Source organism: Lepisma saccharinum, chromosome 18 (assembly GCF_977018435.1).
Source record: "Lepisma saccharinum chromosome 18, izLepSacc3.1, whole genome shotgun sequence".
Classification (NCBI taxonomy): domain Eukaryota; kingdom Metazoa; phylum Arthropoda; class Insecta; order Zygentoma; family Lepismatidae; genus Lepisma; species Lepisma saccharinum.
This window is the reverse complement of record NC_139246.1, coordinates 32,349,950-32,357,101: the sequence shown is the minus strand read 5'-3', so window position 1 is coordinate 32,357,101 and position 7,152 is coordinate 32,349,950.

Here is a 7,152-nt window from a genome sequence, read left to right as displayed (position 1 = left end):
TGAAAAATCATTGCATGAAAGGTCCTGTTATAAAATAATTATTAAAGGTTTGATTCACGGTATCAGTCCACTTCAGTGACTCAGATCTATCTTTACAGTGCATGTTAAATAGACTTGGAATTCAGTTGGTTATTGAATCATAATCAGGACAAATTATGATTTCTCTGAAAATCAATCAATCTTACCCACAAATAAATGATTGGCCTTGCACTTGTAAAATATGTGAACTAGTGATCTTTACTAATATACACTAATTTGTAAATTCTCAGTAAACATGCAAACTATTGTTTGGTAGACGGTTAGGACTTTACTATTCAAGCTGTTAGGGTGTACTTGTACACTTTAAATACACAAAGCATGAACTTATTGGGAACAATGCACTATCATTACAAGGCGTTCAAAATTATGAAAGACCGAGAAAACCGTTTTATGCAGCTTACAAAACCGGTTATCTAACCTGATTCTGTGAAAGAATATAACAGAACGTTGTCCAGAACTTGCACAAAATTCGGGGATCTCACATTAAATCTTTTCTAATCCAACCTAACTTAGCTTAATCTACTTAATGCATTTAACATTTGCGAGGTTTATGAACTGTGTTCAAGTTAAGAAAAGAAGAAAAATCTTGTTCAAAACAAGTCAGAGACAATTAGTTCCAACCTTGTACAAGGGCAAAGTAAAACTATAATGAACGACTGATTTGTAATACAAATTTCGGTGTACGTACATTTTGATAGCATCAGTGAAATTCGAAAATAATCTCACAAGAACGATAGTAGTGCATTTTGTGCAATATCGATTTAATACCAGAATGTAATCTTAATCAAGGTATTTCATGCTCTAGTAATAATCACAAAACTGTAATTATCTGATTATACCTAAATTAAAATTACATTCTCTTCTGATTTTACAATTGCAAAGCATTATCAACTTCGTTTGTAAGGGAAAATGCGTGCTGCGTTGAAAAAGTAGACAAGTTGAAGCGATATTCTCACAGAAATTATATCGGAAGGTATTTCCTCAACATATAAATAAATCATACATTCTGCATCACTCTTGCATATTGCACACGTTTTGCTTTGATGGATTAAGCAACAAGCATTTAAATATAAGACTTAACTTTGAGTTTTTTTTAAATGTTCCCTTCCTACAGCACGTATTGGATTCGTTATTATCTGGTAACTTGGTTTAACTTTCACGATTTCAAAGCACTCGCATTGATCATATCGGTAACATACACGGAGTGGAATCTCGGCAACAGTGTTGGCTAAAATATTCGCCTCGTAGTGTATTGCGACGAAACGCTACCTCAAAAATTTTAATGATAACCACACATTCCGAAGGAACGAAATGTTTTCATTTTTCACTAATATTGCAGATACTTGCGGGAAGAGCATGTGATCTTTGTTTCACCACAAAATCTTCCATACTAGTTACAAAAGAAAAAAAAATCACCGGTATTTACAAAACTACCGCTTGAGCGCCATCTGTAGCAGCACTTTGTATCTCTTTCTCCCTCTCTCCTTCTCTCTCTATCTCGCTCACGCGCCCACACACTATCATGGTGAGAGAAGGAGAGGGAGAGAGAGAGAGGGAGAGAGAGATAGGGAGAGATAGGGAGAGATGGAGAGAGAGAAAGAGTGAGAGAGGGGAGACAGGACAGAGAATGAGAGAGGGAGGGGAGAGAGAAACAAACATAGAGAAAGAGAGAGAGTGAAAGAGAGAGACTGAGAGAAATAGAGAAAAACACGCGCACACAGAGAAAGGGATAAAGTGCTGCGAATGAAAAAGAGAGAGATATACAGGCATTGAGAGAGAGAGAGAGAGAGAGAGAGAGAGAAAGAGAGAGAGCAAAACATACATACGTAGAGAGAGAAAAAGACAGGCAGGCACACACAAACACACACAGAGAGAGATAGAGAGAGAGACGATGTGCAAAATTAAACTGTTAAGTCTGTACTATGGGCAATTTTGTGGTAATTTTTGGATAACAGATGGCAGCACCGTTTGCCATTGCAACCGAGGGCCATGTTGCCAGATTTCCGCGTAAATATAATCAAGGCAGATACATACGATGAGGTTACTCGATGTGAGATGACGCCATATTGGTTAAAAGTGAGTTAGTGGATTAAAAATATAGTAATAAATCAGGGAAATTGATAATCATGAGATATTAATTATATGTTTTTATTAGACAAATAAGCAATATATCATCAGTGGAAGGTAGTAATAAGCAAAATATTAATATAAAATCCGTTGGTTTTTATCAAGTATTTATTTTAATATTTAAAACGCTGAGAAGAAAATGCAATAATAAGTGTAGTTAAATATTAATATAAAATATTTTTTTATATTAAGTATTTATTTTAATATTTAGAACACAGAGAATAAAATACAATATAAATGTAGTTAATTCAATGTTCTATAACCCTCTTATTGATAATAGCACGTATCCAAGGTGGGGATCAGGGAGGGGTGTCGGGCCCACCCTCCGGGAAATCTTTCAGTTTACACTAGATAAATTAGGTTTTTGGTTTCTTGAAAAATGCGACGATAGTTTAAGGAGAGAAATAATTATCGAGGCAAGATAGAGAATGTTCCATAACTATTTTACTGATAATAGCACGTATCCAAGGTGGATATCAGTGGGTCGAACCCCCGCAGGAAATCTATCAGTCTACACTAGACAAAATTAGTTTTTTGGCTTCTTGAATAATGTGACCATAATTTAAAGAGGGTTATTATCGAGGCAAGACGGAGAATGTTCTATAACCCTTTTATTGACAATGTAGCACGTAAACCTTTCTTGCACTTTCATTGTTGTTGTCGAACCGAGCACGATCATTGTGTAAAGATTTGTCATCATTTGGAAGCTGCACAACAAAGCCTGCCACGAGTAGGATGATTCTTTGTATTATTTATTCTTTGGAAAGCGGGAAAGGAAACGTTCTTAAATAAGAGGTGGAGTCGAACTACTGGTAATATTAACGAAACGTTTTATCTGCGGAACATTCTAGAATGTAATGAAGACATAAATACCCGGCTTCAATTTCCAGGTTGATCAGTACAACAGAATTGATTAGTAATTCGAGAATGAAGAGGACTAGTGACACAATTTCCCGTAAACTACCGAAGTCTACTTCTAGTTTCAGTTCGTGTCCAAAGTTGAATATATTGACGACTGTGGAACTCTAGCAGTATCAGTGTAGTGCTAGTTCGGGGCATGAGCCGAAGAGATCGAAGGTCTCTAAAGTTAATATTTTAGGAGTACCGGATATTGGGGCGGTTTTTTACGACATAAATAAGTTGCACAGATCAACTGTAATTTTATTTGTGCCCGGGCCAAATTTCGTGTAATCCGAGACTTTCATGGGATAAAAAGGGCTTTTGTTTAAGCCAACTGGGTTTGACACACTCAAACACTTAACAAATACAAAGGGACAGCCGAAAATTTTATAAATGTCGAGAAGAGAAAGCAGGAGGATGTTGCTTATGTAGATGTTTTAACGGAATTTTCAGGCTCTGTAAGGACCTGATCCAGGGTCTCTGGCATATTGTGGCGTTGCTTTACTGGCATAACCAGGATTTTTGAAGGGGGGGTACGTATACTTTTTCCTCTAGTCAGTCCTCATTTTATCATCAGTTCTCTGCCTTTGACTTTATTTTTTTTTTTAGAAATACTGGGACAAAGGAGGGTTATGACCCCCACCAACTGTAACGTGCCACCACTCGTAACTCCAGAGTATGGAGATCCGAATTGGCAACACACCGCTCCTTGCTCCGGCTGGTCAGTTGGGAGTACCAGTTCTCACCTAGAGATCGGGATTAAGACTTTCCACATTCCTCCAGGAAGGAAACCACCGAATTGCGACACATGACAGTAAATAAAATTCCAAATACTTTATAACTAAAATGTCCAAAATCTTTAATCACGAATCGCGCGCGTACATACTGATTCGCACAAGTTAAAAATTGTATTTTGTTGGGTCATGCACGCTCGTAGGCAGTGATAATCAATTTATTTAACACGAGAGTCCGCGCACCGCCTTCACAGTTAATAGCAAGACCTGAACTGCTACCTCAAGCGCGAGGCGCAGCATAACAGATTGTTCTAACTTACAATACAAACTCATAACATAAAATAACACAAGAAAAACTGATAATTTATATAACACATCAATGTTAATTAGCGTTAGTAAGCTAAAGTTTTTTTTGGCAACAATTAAAAATGCCAACGTGGAAATTTTTACATCGCCAAGAACACGAAGCGTGGTTCCCCCACTCGTAACATTAACAGCCAATAGGAAAACGATATTTTATGGAAAACGAGGGAGAAATACTTTGCAATAATATTACAATATTAAACTATATAGAGATTACTAAACTGATTTTATCAAATAAATCATATTTGCCCTTGCACATAACAATGATTAAATAAAGATTTAATTTATAACGAAGACAAATTACTTCAATCTTGTACATTGTTGAACAAAACTTGATATTAAGAGGAGATGTTTTTAACTTGTGCTTAAACAACAAAATTTGCTTGAAAGATAGTAATAATCCTAGCCATTTTGGATTTGAAAAGCAATGAAAACGTTGCATATATTATTTGGGATAATCATTAGCCTATAAATTCTGAATAAATATTGCAAAAATACGCGAATAATGTTATAAGATAAGATAAAACGTAAATATATACATGAATTATAAAAACAATTAAGTATAAATAATTTAATCCAAGTTCTTAACTTGAAAGTATACGAATAAGATAAATGCCAATATACAACTGAAATCTGCCTAACATGGCGGTCGTTACACAACACTCACTTCCTTGGTCACGCCACTGGAGATAAATGAGTGAGCATTTTATCATATAGGAAGAGGAAACATTAGATGTGTTGGGAACGGAAGGTTTTCACTGTGCCTTAATTGTTTCTCGATCCAACTGTGTTCGAGAAGACTTCCTTTGTTTCATGCCGATATATGACAAGACTGCTGAAGCTATGACGGACAATTTTGAACACTTGCGAGTGCTTAGGCCTGAATATTAACAATTTGGTGGGTTTCAGCTTTTATAAGAGCTGCAAACATGGGAAGACAAGACACATTAGTGGTGTTCAGGCTCGAATCAGGGAGAAATATTCGAGAACTGTGTGCGTCCAGTTCGCAGCCCACAGCCCACGAAACAAGCAAACACGTTGTGATAAAAATGGCAGCATCAAAGGGTGGCTACTATTTAGGGGACAGTTGTTCCCCATTTTTTTGCCTCTGCACTATGGCTCTTAATGCTAGGGCTTGTCAACCAAGAGAAAGTCAACTTTCCTTGCCCCCCCCCCCACCCAACCCGTTTTGCCACCAAGAGGGCACCACTGGCCTTAAACATACACTTGTGAGGTTCTATCTATACCCCTTAAAAATATGTTGTTCAGCCCCCCCCCCCAAAGGAATTTCTGGATACATGCCTACGTTGACTGTACACTTCATTTTGTATGACAGTACTTTCTACCTTTGATTGGAGACTTTATAATCTGTCCCAACTATCTCTGCTGCAGCAAGGCTGCACATAGCGGCAGAGAAGGGGATCGAGTGGGCAGAGCGAAGCAGTACACGATGCTGCGAAAGTTGATACCTTCTGCCGCTTCCCCTGTTCCACGCAATCCCATTCCCTCTCACTTGTTCATTGGTAGAGCCGTCTCGCGTCACTACTTGCGCACAGACTTGCTTTCGTTCGCTTTCTCCAGCGAAGTTCTTTTCTTGTGTATGGAGCGACTGTTCAAAATATTCTTGGGTAGAACGGAACGCACCGTGCTTTCATTGTTGAAACGCCATTTGCAAGATATTATTCTCCCCACCCTGTACGCGTATTAGTAAAATCAAATTAATAATAAAACAATTTTTTTTCAATTATAAACATTGTTGAAAAATGCTTAAAATTACTAATGTTAATTTTGCCACAAGGCCGTAAATTTCAGTTTCATGTACGTAGTTCCCTTGCAGAATTTAAATTGATACAAAAAAATGTTCCATTTTGTCAGGATGACGATAAGACCAAATTATATTTTAGTTTATAATATTTTAGGGTATATTGAAACCTGCAAAAGTTCTTATTCGCAATATCGGAAGAAAACTGAAGATGGAAATTAAAAAAAAAAATTCTGACCAAGGAAAACTTTTACAGTATAAAAAAAGTATATACATAAAAACGTAAAATTTCCACCCTCTAACATGGTCTTTTTTCAGACGAATATTCAATTGGTCAGCATTTTAATGTTTTATTAACATAGAAACAAGGCTTAACAGTGTGACAATGGAAATTAAAGCTCAAATTATTATACTATAAGAAAATTATTTATTTGAAAACATTCAGTTGACGTCCTTCTTATTCACAGATAGGCTAATCGAGACTGGACCTACAGTTAAAAGTGGGATCCGAACCACTGTGCTATGCGCCTCTTGAGTACAAGGTGACGACGTTACAACTAACGCCATCGGGGTTGCTTTTATTTGAAAACCGGGAATAGAGGTAAACGAGCAGCAGAGTGATTACTTGTTCGTTTCATAATACTTAAGTACAATTTTGCACAAGTTGTTTCCGCACAATGGCCAAACACCTGTTTCACAGTTCTTCACGAATTATACTGGTTTGCTCTGCAGCTGTCTTTGGAAGTAACAGTAACATTTTCGAGTAACACTAACTGTAAACTACTTACTTTATGAAATTAGTACCTGAAACTCAGTTATTTTTCCAACTAACTAGTAACAAAATTGAAATTTAGTTGTACACGCCTGTTCACATAAAGTGTCACTCTTTATAGGGTCGAACAGTTGAAGTATGTTCCACTTGATCTGAACAGAAGTGTACAATTACTATTTTTTCGCATGGAGAGGAATTTTCTTCTGTTCCATTTTTACAATTTGTTCAATCATATCCTCGCCTGAAAGAATGGATGAATTATTGATTATTGAAATCGTAATGCCATGAGAACAATTTTATTATTGCCAAGAACCAGTTTCTGAATAATACATTGTTTGCTCAACAAAAATACAATAAAATATTATTTTTTCATCTTTAAGTAAAAGATGTGGTTTTTATTGCCTTTGTATATACATATAAAATATATTTACTTAGTTAAAATATATGATTGATTG